Source organism: Choristoneura fumiferana, chromosome 4 (genome assembly GCF_025370935.1).
Source record: "Choristoneura fumiferana chromosome 4, NRCan_CFum_1, whole genome shotgun sequence".
NCBI lineage: Eukaryota > Metazoa > Arthropoda > Insecta > Lepidoptera > Tortricidae > Choristoneura > Choristoneura fumiferana.
Window position 1 is genome coordinate 21,508,671 of NC_133475.1, and position 13,789 is coordinate 21,522,459.

Here is a 13,789-nt window from a genome sequence, read left to right on the forward strand (position 1 = left end):
GATATTTCATCTTCAAAGGCCCTTCTACTAGTACAGTCAAAGAAACTAAATCACGTACCAGGTTGACATCCCATACATCTGCCAAAGAAATCATATGCAAAATTGGTTATGAAAAGGTTCCACCCTGGTACAGTCAAGATCGTTAATTTGGGACACACTTAAGATCGAATATCTGTCATTTTGTATGACAATTCAAAGGACTTTTTCACGAAATGGGTCCCAAATGCAGTGACCGTACGTGATTCAGTTTCCTCGACTGTACATACATCATTTTATTGTTAACATTTAGCTTTAATACACAGGCAATAGCAGCAACTTTTAAAGCTTTAACAAAACCTTTAACATTACCTCAAAGTTCGCTACTAAAATTCTCAAAAATAGGTTACGCTAACTTTAAAAACACCGGCATAAAAACTCACCTCTTAGATTTTTACGACAAAACCCTATTAAAATACATGTCACGGTAAGGGTTGAATAATAAATAGGGCGTATCGCGGTAGTTCCCTTTCATATTTTGAATGCTCGGGAGTTATAAGAATTTACGCCCCACTTAGCATCGGGTAATGTTGGGCATAAAATCTTACGGCCACTCGGCTCTTATGTATTGACTTTTAGTGCCTTCACGTTGTATTTTGCGAGGGAAGTTTCAATTCGCTGTGATACGGAGCTGATTTTAAAGCAGTAGTACGTGTATTACCGAAAGAAAAAGCTAAAGAACGTAGATCTCTTAGGGATCCATTAAGCGTATTAGATCAATTAGGAATCGTGGTATTAGAAGTCACTGATGAAGAAGATAGAAATTATGTTTCATTCTAAACGCTCATTAATAAAGCGAATAAATAAAAAGAAGAAATTAATCAATCTAAACCAAGATCCTTCGATAGTCTTCTGCAGTTTTTTATTGTAAAGAGTGTCATATTTTCAAAAACTGGTAAAGGTTTGTATCAAAAAGCTTCTGAAACAGTACGATGGTGGCCTAGTTTGACCTAAGGCCTCTCAAGCAGAGGGCAATGGGTCTAAAACTCACTGTGAGTTTTTCGGAATTAATCTGTGAAATCACACTCGAAATTTACCTAAGTAGAGTTTAACGCCTAGCCTCCCTGTTTGCCATGGTGGCCAAGTAGTTTGATCAATGGTTTCTCAAGCAGAGGATCGTAGGTTCAAACCCGGGCTCGGATTTTTGAGTTTTTTGAAAGTCATGGTCATGTGCGAAGTCACCATGTAAAATTTACCACAAGCTTTAGGTGAAGGAAAACATCGTGAGTAACTCAGTGAAGTTCTCAAATCTACACTGGGCCCGTATAGGGACTACGAGCCAAAGTTCTCTCATTTAGAGAGGATACCTATGCCCAGCAGTGGGATGAATATAGACTGGGACGATGATGAATCCAAAGGCGATGTCTGTTAAAAGCAAAAGCAGCAGGTCATTAATCTACGTCATATTACCTAAGTATAGTTTTCTAGCCTAATTGGTTGGAGAAGTCAATTATATTTAAAATATGACTTTACATGTGGAGTTCCTTTAGATAAATAGATCTCAACAAGGACAGTGAAGGTGTTCTTGAGTGGCAGCCACGAATCGGAAGACGAAGCGTGGGTAAACCCTCCAGATGATGAAAATGGTCTAATACTTGATGGATGCAATGCCCTCTTATATTGCATTAATGAAATACAGTCACGTACTACTTTCAAAGACAAACGCGCCTACACTCGTAACCTAAATAAAGCCGATAAAAAAACAAAACGTCCATAGACAAGAAATCTATTAACAATAAATCACGTTGAATGCAACGATTGAGCAATAAATATCAATGAACTTAATGTGTGCGCACACGCTATAACTGTCAGTCGGCCATGTTGCCGCGAGCATGATTTACTACGCTTTGCTGTGAACTTGTCAATAGATCGGAGTGATGCGAGAACGATGAAATGGAGGCGGCAAGTTGACTTGGAATTAGGCAGCACAGGTTCCAATTTTTTAGGGTTTTCTACCTCAAGAGGAACAAAGGAGACCGTCATAGGATCACTTAGTGGTCCGTCTGACTGTCTGTCCGTTTGTCAAGGTCATCCGCAGGAACACGCAGAGCCATCACGCTGAAATTAATATCAAATACTCAAGTTTACTAACCCTTGAAGCAGCGTAAAAACAAAATCGTTGTGTATTTAGTTTTATATTTAAAAACACTTCAGTTGGAAACGTCATCATAACATAAAAAAACTTTGTACTGTTTTACTGTGGATCATTAACTATCTTAATTTTTTATTATCTTTTAAACAGTAAGAGTTAGGTCACTAATTTCTTGGAGAAATCAACTTCATTTGACTTACTTAGACAAAGATATATCACGCGGTGCATAGGCAGAGATGACATGTGAGAGAAGAATTCGAGCAGTGATTAACCAATGAATTGCTAGTTGCTTGGCACCTCATAAAACGATCGATTAACATAAAAAAGTCTTTAATGGTCTTAGTTAGTTCTTAGTTTGCTAATCGGGATGTGAATTTTTCTTCTACAGTATTTGACAGTCTAACACCGTTCGCTTTAAGCGGAACTTTTTTCCATGGCAAAAAAGTCGCCAGCCTCTATTCACAACCCCGGGATCTTTAAAAAAACCGGCCAAGAGCGTGTCGGACACGCCCAAATTAGGGTTCCGTAGCCATTACAAAAAAATTAAGTAATATTTTTCTAAGGATTTCGTATTTTATACGGAATCTTCCAAGTTTAGGTATATTTTATTCCTTAGGCTTCTATTTAAGAGTAAAACTACTAATAATTCTCAAAGCAAGCTTACCGTTATAGTTTTTCTTGAAAGTTTATACTTACTACTATCCTGAATTTTATCAAATTTTTCCACCCACCTGTTTAGATTTTAGAGGGCGGGACGCTCGATTTTAATGAAATTTGCACTTTAAAGTTGAATATGTCACAAAAAAATCAATAAATCTATTTTCGTCTTAGCAAACCCCTAATGGTTTTAAAAGACTTATCCAACGATACCCCACACTATAGGGTTTTTTTATTGTACCGTTTTGTCGGCATAGTTTACATAAATATATCCGTGCAAAATTACAGCTTTCTAGTATTGATAGTCCTTGAGCAAAGCCGCGGACGGACGGACAGACAGACAGACAGACATGGCGAAACTATAAGGGTTCCTTTTTTGCCATTTTGGCTCCGGAACCCTAATAAAAAACGAGCCTTTCTGTCTCTCATAGGGCTGGCAACACACCTGTGATACACCTTGGATACACCTCGTGGTGTCCATGGGTGGTGGTGATTGCTTCGCATCAGGTGACCCCCATGCTCGTTTGGACTATTTTTATACGAGTGTAATAAAAATTAAGATTACTTTTTGGCGTCTTTTTGTATTTTTTATTTCAACTCCAAATTTTTGTTACTTCTACGGTCATCCCGTGAAATCTATATAATTCACACTAAAACACAAGCGGAAACATGGACGCACAGAAAAACTAGAAAAATAGACCAGCGCTGGGAATCGAACCCAGGTCCTCCGCAATCCATGCTGCGTGCTATTCCCCTACACTACCACTGGACAGGGGTCTAAACACGAATTTCTCCTGTTCACCAACATTTCAACTTGCTTTCTTTTCACTTAACCTGGACCTGGGGTCGATTCCCAGCGCTGGTCTATTTTTCTGGTTTTTCTGTGCATGTCTCAGCTTATTATGTTTTCGTGTGAAATATGTAATAAAAATACACGCTTTCCTCATAAGTCATAAGTCATTTATTTGCAGAAAATAGTGTACAATAAGATAGTGGATTGGAATAATAATGACACAACTATTTAACTACAAAGTAGCATGCAAATTATCAAAAAAAAAAACAATTAAATAATTCAATTACAAGTAAATTAAATATTATATTCATTATAATAAAGATTACCCTTTGCAAGACAGAAATTCTTTGATGGTGTAGAATCTTTTTTGCAGTAGCCAATTATGCAACGTTCGTATACATACCCTATATGGCAGGCTAGTTATATTTGTAGGGACATGATTAAATATTCTTATGGCCATGCAATAACAATTTTTTCACACCTCTCCTTCAGAAAAGTAACTTTTCCTCCCTGGCGACAGGGAGCAAAGTGCAACTTTTCTGTTCAAGGCTTTTCTAAGTGTTTTATTGCAAATGTCATTTTTTGAAGTTGATAATTATAAACCACGCCATTTTATGTGCTGGTTGTTCTTTAATAATATTTAAAATTATTTTTTTCAAGTTTATTAATGCTCGGTGTGAAAAGTTGTATGAGCCACTCGGGAGCAAAATTATTTTCATCTTGGGCGTTGACGCTTGAATCCCTCATTACGCTCAGGATTCTACTTTAGAATCCCTCGCTACGCTCAGGATTCTATTGTAGAATCCTTCGCTACATTCTGGATTCAATTTACGCCCTCGCCGTAAATACACCATTTTGCTCCCTTGTGATACAAATAACTATTGCTGCAGAGTTTGGAAACCGTTTTTGGTAGGATCAGTCTTGTTGGATATCTTGTATTAAAACTACATACGCTTTTAAGTTCTTTAAACAAGTGATAATTTGATTTCACAAATTTCGTTATTTCCTCTGCCTTCCTCTATCCTCAATTCCTCATCCATCCTTTCGTAACTCTTGGCCTGAACCAGAGGATGTCATATCACCGCCGGTCAACTAGGTGTTAATAGAGCCAGTCGTATTCCCAATTGATTCTATAGCTTTTCTATGAGCGCTACATAGTCACAGTTGACCAGAATGAAAAGAACCCTGGCGCTTAGAGAATACGTACCAAAAGGGTGTAGTTTAAAGTGGTTGTTTTCAATTGATGTTGTAACGAGTTATTTTATTGCTAAGACGGTGTGCCAATAGGTCAGTGGTCGGGGCAGATGGTGAATCGATTTTAATTCCGCGGAAGGCTTTACTGATTGGGTGTTGACGTGTTAAGATTTCAATTTGTTCGGTGAGACAGAAAGCCTGAACTCGTCAATTTCATTAATGGATTTTGCTGGTAGTAGGACCTTGTGCAAGGTCCGCCCGGATTGCTACCACCATCTTGCTCGCAATCCTGCCGTGAAGCCGCAGTGCTTGCACTGTTGTGTTTCGGCGTGGAGAGTAAGACAGCCGGTGAAATTACTGGCAATTGAGGTATCCCACCTTAGGCCTCTAGGTTGGCAACGCATCTGCAATACCCCTGGTGTTGCAGATGTTTATGGGCGGTGGTGATCTCTTACCATCAGAACACCCACTTGCTCGTTTGACATCCAGTCGAATAAAAAAAATAAAAAAGGACTTACTAACTAAAATTAATTAAATTTGTTGCATTCAGTCACAGTTTTAACGCACAGTTAAAAACTGAATCGCGTACTAGGCTGGAAATTTTGTGCTACACATCTGCCAAAGAAATCATATCGAAATTAAATATGAAAAGGTTCCAACTTGGTAAGTACGTGATTCAGTTCACTCAACTGTACATTACTGTCAGTATACTTTATGTAACAGTTATTTTTTTAATTTAAATTAAACTAGCTGTGACGAATACAATTATTATGTCTAGGCTGGGGCTTTGCTGCATTCAGCCAGAGACTAATCACCAATACCGCTTAATGGATCTCTGCAATAATGAACTATTAAACAAGCCTATATCGATAAACGTTCGTCATTTGTAATTGTACTTTATACACGCAATAATTCACGCTATTATTACAATTATTTATGAACTACATCGATAATTATTTACGGTTTATTGTTTAATTTACTCACTAACGTTATGTTTTATTGCTTTTGTTCATATTTTATTGATGAAGGCAAATTAAGTGTGATATATTTGTATTGTCTACAGGCTGTCCCAGAGAGTAGCGAAGAACGAGTTGATAATCGGTATCTAAGACTAAGGTTTCACTTTCTTTCAATATATTTTCAATAATGGCCCGGTGGCGTCAAAGGAAGATCAGATCGGAAGATTTGCAGTTTGCTGATTTGGGGCCATTTCGTGACAGGTGCGTTTTTAACCCTCGACGCAAAAAGAGGGGTGTTATAAGTTTGACCGCTATGTGTGTCTGTATGTCTACGTGTCTGTGTGTCTGTCTGTGGCACCGTAGCTCTTAAACGAGTGGACCGATTTGAATGCGGTTTTTTTTATTTGAAAGCTGGTTTTCAAGCGATGGATCTTAGACATCCTTAATACTTTAAAAAATACAACATATGTAATGTACTTTAGTTTCCTGTTAACCTTAGCGGTCCCCCGACACTGACGACGCTAAGAAAAAAAAAATATTACTAGGTACTTATACTAAATTAACTTAGGCTAATTTTGCGGGAAATCAGCATTGTAGTCCCCGAGGGATAGGGATAAACGAATTCTTCGCAGATGAAGTCGCGGGCAACAGCTAGATAGTGCATAATTATTTTTTACTTTTTAGTTGTCCTTTTTTGGCGGCGTTTTTTTACGGCGTTTTTTTACGGCGTTTTTTTTTGCTGGCGTTTTTTGGTGTCGGGGGTTTTTTAAATTTTAAATTTATTTTTTTATGAATATTTTTCCATGTTGTCACGAACAAATGTTTACTTTCTTTCGTCCTAGATACGACGAAGCTTATTGTCGACACCTTTTATGTTCACTTGGTGACATTTGCGATATGAAGTTGGTTGGTAAGCCTGCAGGGCTACTACGAAAGTCGAAACTCGAAGTTCGTATCGTACCGTCCCTCTCGCTCTCGTATTAAATAGTATAAGTGTCAGAGGGACCGCACGACACGAACTTCGAGTTTCGAGTTTCGTAGTAGCCCAGCTGGTTTAAACCTGCAAGAAAAATCGTCCAAGTTGCATTCCATTGCGCGGCTCGATTGACCACTTCAAACTCGTTCGCTTTACAACCTCGCAATGTACTTAATACAACTTGCAAAAATTATGATTTTCTAACTGTAAAAATCACTCATAGCCACGGACAAAAATACCAATAAAAGGATCCGTTCCTCCTGCAACCCGCTCGTTAGCGCCCAACAGGCGTCGGGAAATTAAATTTTAAACTGTCACCGGGCTCTGGCACTGTCAAACTTTTTCTATTAACTTTTTCATTATGATCCGACAGGACATTCATAAAGCGGTGACATTGATGAATGGGAACGCTTTCGCTGAGCTAAAAAAGCTTTTGGATTATTGAAATCGTGGGGGACATACGCTGTTTCGGATTTGCGGGCTATGCCGGTAGGTATGCTCCTTAATGGTATCGCATTTCGGTACTGTAAAGCTAAAGATTAAGGACACTGTTTTTAACTGTGCTTGACGTAATAATGTGCAATAGAAAACCCTGCTGTCATTTCTATTGCTGATGACATGAAATTAAAGATGGCCACTATTGGCTAAATGACTAGATCTTGGATGTTTACTTTATTGAAGCCACCGTACAAAAAAAGGTTTTAACTTGATATTACAGTAACGTCCTAAATCGTATGATATGTACAGTACAGTCAGCAACAGAAGTGGATGAACGGTTATGGTGCTCAAAATGTTGCTGCTAAGGTAATAAGACAGTGTTCCGATCATTTTGAGCGGCACAACCGGTCATCCACTCCTGCTGCTAAACAACAACAGGTGCTTTTTGTTGGAAACATCGCCAATAAATTACTGTCGTAGCAACTAAGTAGCAACCTTTCTGTTTGTCGTTCCTTTTAATTGTTTGCTCATCTCTACCACTCAAAGGTTGACTGGTAGAGATTCTTTCAGGGATAAGTCCGTCTTTGTACTTTGTACACTTTCCTGTTTTGTAACTTATTGTATTTTGAGTTTAATTTTTGTACAATAAAGAGTATATATTACTACTACCAACTACTACTACTCTTCGAAATAATGCTCCTTTGATTGAATTTTTCATTTTGATTAGCCTTTATATACCTTTCTTTCTTCAAATCGTTAGTCATATTTGTTACGCAACTGACTTATTTTGTCACGCATTAATCCCAGCTTCGATTAAGACGCCATTTCCCTCAGTTTTTTTCACTCAAGCCACTAAATTTGGAGTGGTTTTGTCCCGACAGCGAAGACACAAGCCTTTGAATTGTTAACGCGGGGGTGTCAAGCGAGGGGATGGAGCGGCAATAACAATCCGTCAGCCGCAGACTTTGCCGCAAGGATGGCAATCTATGGAAAGTTTTATCAAAAGCGTGGCGTTTTACTAAAAGTTGTGCTAAAAATTTCATTTTTAATGAGATTTTCTTTGCTTACTGTGGTTCATTTTTGTAAAATGTAAGCAAGTGAGTAAAATTCGACTGGCAAGATTGTAACCATCGAACTTACAAACATTACAAAAAAACGGCGAAGTGCGAGTCGAACTCGCGCATTGAGAGTTCCGTAACATTTGTAGGTATTTCCGCGGGATCAGCATATAATATTTAAACGTCTACAGCTTAGTATATTTATTAAAAAAAAACCGGCCAAGAGCGTGTCGGACACGCCCAATATATATTTTTCTGAGGATTTCGTATTTTATACGGAATCTTCCAAGTTTAGGTATATTTTATACCTAAGGCTGCTATTTACTCATAAACTACTAATAATTCTCAAGCAAACTTAGCCGTTATAGTTTTCCTTGAAAGTTTGATATACTTATACTACCATCCTGATTTTTTTTTAAATTTCGACCCACTGCTTTAGATTTTAAAGGGGGGGGAAGCTCGATTTTAATGATTTAAAGTTGAATATTTCACAAACAAATCACTGAATCGAAAAATCGTTTTAGCAACCCCCTAATAGTTTTAGAGCTATCCAACGATACCCCACACTATAGGGTTGGATGAGAAAAAAAAAACACCCCCACATTACGTCTATGGGAGGTAACAGCTTTCTAGCATTGATAGTCCCTGAGCAAAGCCGCGGACGGACAGACAGACAGACATGGCGAAACTATAAGGGTTCCGTTTTACCCATTAAACTCTGGAACCCTAAAAATTGCATACCTAGTTGTTTTGAATGCAACGTAATGAAATCCGCAATGTGATTTTTGAAAAATCTCATGAAATTTTATTTATTTCATTTTATACAATAATAAATTCGACTATTATCCGTCACGGGACAACCCTAAATAAGACGCGTCACATGGCAATGGCGCAAAATGTGTGGTTGAAGGTGGAAAAATCTATTTTGCATTCTTATCTAAATACTTTGAATTTCAATACACTTCTGAATTTAAAATTCAATATGAATGAGAATTTGTTAGAGCTACAATATTTTTTTATCGAAAATATAAACTGAGACAAAGAACCACAGACAGAAAAACCAGAAAAAGAGACCAGCACTGGAAATCGAACCCAGGTCCTCAGCAATCCATGCTGCGTACTATAACCCCTACACTACTGCTGGACAGGAATCTAGACACGAATTTTTTCCCATGCATACATATCTCAGGTTGCTTTCTACTATGCTCCTTAAGCAGCAGCACTAGCGACATCTATGTTTCGTCGAGAGACGTCACATTCTTTCGGAACTAACCGCACACCCAGACAAGAGATGCCGCTACTAAGCAGTCAAATTATGATGGTTTTTTGGAGTCTTTTTGTATTTTTTATTTCAACTCCAAATTTGTTAACTTTACCATGGCCATTTTTTTAAGGGTTAATTTGTTTCATATTTAAGGACTAATTAATTACAAATATGTAGTGTACAAATCTATTTATCTATTCTTATAAATAAAAAATAAAGGTTACGAAATGAAATGAAAATGTTAATAAGTTTGAAATTAACAAAAAGCCAACGACACGCGGTGTTCCCAGGCGGTCACCCATCCAAGTACTGACCGCGCCCGACGTTGCTTAACTTCGGTGATCGGACGAGAACCGGTGGTTTCAACGTGGTATGGACGTTGGCGAACGGAGAGTTAAAATGATCGATCAGTAGCAAAAGTTTTACATGACGTCATACCATAGCAGAAAAAATAATAATTAAATAATATTCCCTAATATTATTTTATTCAAGGTCAAAAGTTAAGATGATGTACGCAAATTATAATACCCTACGTAATTCTGACAGTTCGGACAAATCTAATGATACCTCATATCATGTATATTGAAAATCATTCAGCCTTTAGGCTACAGAGAGGACCGAAGACAGTCAAAGAAAACACTAGAGTACAAAAAGATGAAAAAAAAATGACTTTATTAGAAAAGAAGGCGAAAAGTGAATATATATATGTCTTTGTAGTCGACTGTTCAAGTACAACATACAATATGGCGGCTACTGTAGGTACTATGCTGAGACACAACACAGAACTTCGTAAAACGTTAACTGCCCCCATATTGTTGGGTTACGAGCAATCAAAGCTTTCGGAGATCCGCCGGCAGTCGGGTGAACCTTTATAGTAAAATTAGCTTTAGCCCGCATTAAGAATCTTCACGAGAAACATTTACAGCAAGACACTGTTGAACAAAAGCTTTCCCATTAGAATTTCACAGTGAACGAGAACTTGCTGGCATCCACCGGTTGCCCTAGAGTCCGGTCTGAAATCCTAGAGAATCCTAGAATTGGGTCTGAAAAAAAGTTACGGCAAATTTTCTAAAAGCATCTAAATCACTTTATTCTTTTTCGCGTGATTGAATAACAAACACTTGAACATCTTCACAAACTTTCTCCATTATAATAATTATGAAATGAAATGAAATTATAGCGCATATTTCAGGCGAATGCCCATGCATACATTTTTAAATGAATGACCATTCCATTTCAAGATCAATGTGTAGAAACCTATAGATAGGTTAGGTCAAGTTTCAGAATAAAAATTCATTTCGCCTAAAAAAATATTTTGGGAAACGAATAATTTGTAAAAAAATGATTGTCTAATTACTGAACCCTTTTAATATTAGTAAGATAGTATACGGAACCTATTGTATTAATTGAACGTTAGCTCAACCGTGTTTTTATGAGTGCAACAGTCTAAACACCGGCACAGCTAACCGGCCGGCGTGATTTACGGCGAATAAACTCGCACCTACGATAATTACCTGATACGTAATTAACTGTGTTATGTATGCACGATTACAATAGTTTTATTACGTTTGTTTTAAACTTTTTTTAACGTACCATTCTAACAAATAAAAATGTAATCATCATCGTGATCCTCATCACCAGCCGGAAGATGTTCCCTGCTGAACACAACGCAAGCCTCCACAATCCACAATGATTGGTTTCGCGCTAAGCACAGCAAAAATAAAATGAATAAATACTTAAATATCAGTCAATCGAACACCAGTCAGTTAATTCATGCCTTTTGGGTGTTTTATTGCTTTTTGGTTGTAAAAATGTGGACATTACTGAATATAGTTTAGTGTGAATAAGTAACTGTGACGTCACCTATATTAGAATTGGCAGCTATGCTATGTATTTTTCGACTCTGCATTCGCCAACGTCCATACCACGTTGAAAACACCGGTTCTCGTCCGATCACCGAAGTTAAGCAACGTCGGGCGCGGTCAGTACTTGGATGGGTGACCGCCTGGGAACACCGCGTGTCGTTGGCTTTTTGTTAATTGCAACTTTTTTACATTTTCGTTTCATTTCGTAACCTTTATTTTTTATTTATAAGAATAGATAAATAGATGCGTACACTACATATTTGTGAATATTCAGTCCTTAAATATGAAATAAATTAACCCTTAAATAAATGGCCGAATTGTAGGTACGTAACAGCAAGAACAGTCGAATAAAATATTTCAAAAATATTTTTTAATTAAAAATCTGCAACATTAACAAAAAAACACTCCCTTTGTTAATTTCACACAATTATCCCAAGGTAAAAGTAAACAAAATAAACGTGCAAATTTACGACTGCATCGTGGAAAAAACACAGCCAAGTAAATACATCGTGGTGAACAATAAAGTCGCATTTAATACAATTACTCTGGAATATATAGGTGTTTATTCTGTAGCGAGTGTTAGGGACGCTGCGTTTAGTTGTGGTATACGCGAGAAGATGAAGCGGGAATGTCATTTTGCAACTGTTGTATACCCAGAGGCACAACATTTGACCCGCTCTACATAAAAAAATACCAATTTCTGCATATTTTGCCGCTCAGTATATTTTAAATTTTTCCGTGTTGCACACTTTGTATATTTAAGATGTCATGGTTCGCTATATGCTACAGTCGAGTTCATAAACTTGTGAGCAAAAATTTTATCAAATCTACTATCTCAACGCTGTTAACAATAGAGTCGTGTTCAGATATTTTTGATCAAATTTTTGCTCACAAGTTTATGAACTCGACTGTACTAAATATACTTTATTAACAAAAACTTGCTGCTGGTACTCAATAATTACTATCCATTGAATAGGATTTGTAGTTATGCGTGTTTTCTATTTTTATTATTGACGAAGTAAATTTGATTCAAAAACAAACACGCTACGCTGTGCACTTGCACATGGTTTGTGTCATAACGAAGAAGTCTTAGTATTCGACTATCATAACGTATGTAAAATGGACGGATGGTGTGGTTAAAGCCGCGGGTGACGGTGGACGCAGGCCGCTTTCAACCGAAGCAACCGGAGATCTTATGAGTGAGGCCTATGTCCGACAGTGAACGTCCTACGGCTGATATCATGATGATGATGATGATGACTCGTAAAAAAATATTGTATGTTAATGAAAATAAATGGTCCAAAAATGTATTAATTCCAGTGTTATCTTCCAGAGTTCCACATCAATGAAATACAGCTTTTTAGTTTAAACGGGCAAGAGGGTAGCACTGGTAGCACGAGCTTGATAATAGTATGTAGTGTACTTAAACGTATTATTACTGTTATATAAAATCGCATATTCTTTCTTTATTGCACCTCGCTCCCCAAACGCGGCATATAATCGTACATCAGCGTTATTTGTGGCGTCATTCCCGCGATTACGAACTAAGTAAATGAAACATCACTCCGCGACACGAATCCACGCGACATTTGTCTGCTATCTAATTGTTATGGTCTGCGCTTAATGTTGCGAATGAAAGTGCATTTTGTTGCTAAGGGGTTAGAATTGAAACTGTTAAAATGATGAGTAACTTTATTGCCTTAAGCAGTTAACACTTACAGTGAACTGTTCACTTACCAGTGAACACCCGTTCAATCAAAGTTGAATCTTTCGTAAAATTATTATTTCGTAAAAAGGCATAAAATTTCCCAAATTATTTTCGTAACTGCTATACTGAGCCATTGTCAGCTGTAAACACCCAACGTAAACGTGATCTTATGTCAATTTGACAAATTTACATCAATCACACCTCAGATTGGAGGGCAAAGGGAAACCGATGTCAAACACGTGTGAAGCGTCAACATTGATATTTGGCATTACTTTAAGAAACTTGTTATTGTCAGGATCTGAGTCGTGTTATTGTAAAAAATCCTAACGCTATTATACGTCCTTTTCTAAATGAAATCGTAGAATAGAGATGAAAACAATGAAAAGCAAGTAAAGCCTGTTGAATCGGGAAGTGCCAATTTGTGACTAAAAGGCTCAGGATTGCGATAAAAATTTTGCTTCTTTTTACAAAACATGATTTTCCTAGCAACAGTTATGGCGAACAGAAAATAGTTATTTGTGTCACAAGGGAGCAAAATGGTGTATTTACGGCGAGGGCGTACATTGAATCCAGAATGTAGCGAAGGATTCTGCAATAGAATCCTGAGCGTAGCGAGGGATTCTAAAGTAGAATCCTGAGCGTAATGAGGGATTCAAGTGTTAACGCCCAAGATTAAAATAATTTTGCTCCCGAGTGGCTCATACAACTTTTCACACCGAGCATTAAGAAACTTGAAAAAGAAAAATCTA

General features: G+C 37.4%; 2 non-coding genes across 2 annotated transcripts; one reads left to right on the forward strand and one right to left on the reverse strand.

The window, feature by feature from the left end:
• Positions 1-9,732: 9,732 nt before the first annotated feature.
• LOC141427645 (5S ribosomal RNA) lies at positions 9,733-9,851 on the reverse strand. Its single transcript, XR_012451339.1, has one exon. It is a non-coding gene; the product is annotated as a 5S ribosomal RNA (ribosomal RNA).
• Positions 9,852-11,378: 1,527 nt separating this feature from the next.
• On the forward strand, positions 11,379-11,497 carry LOC141427644 (5S ribosomal RNA). Its single transcript, XR_012451338.1, has one exon. It is a non-coding gene; the product is annotated as a 5S ribosomal RNA (ribosomal RNA).
• The last annotated feature ends 2,292 nt before the right edge of the window (positions 11,498-13,789 follow it).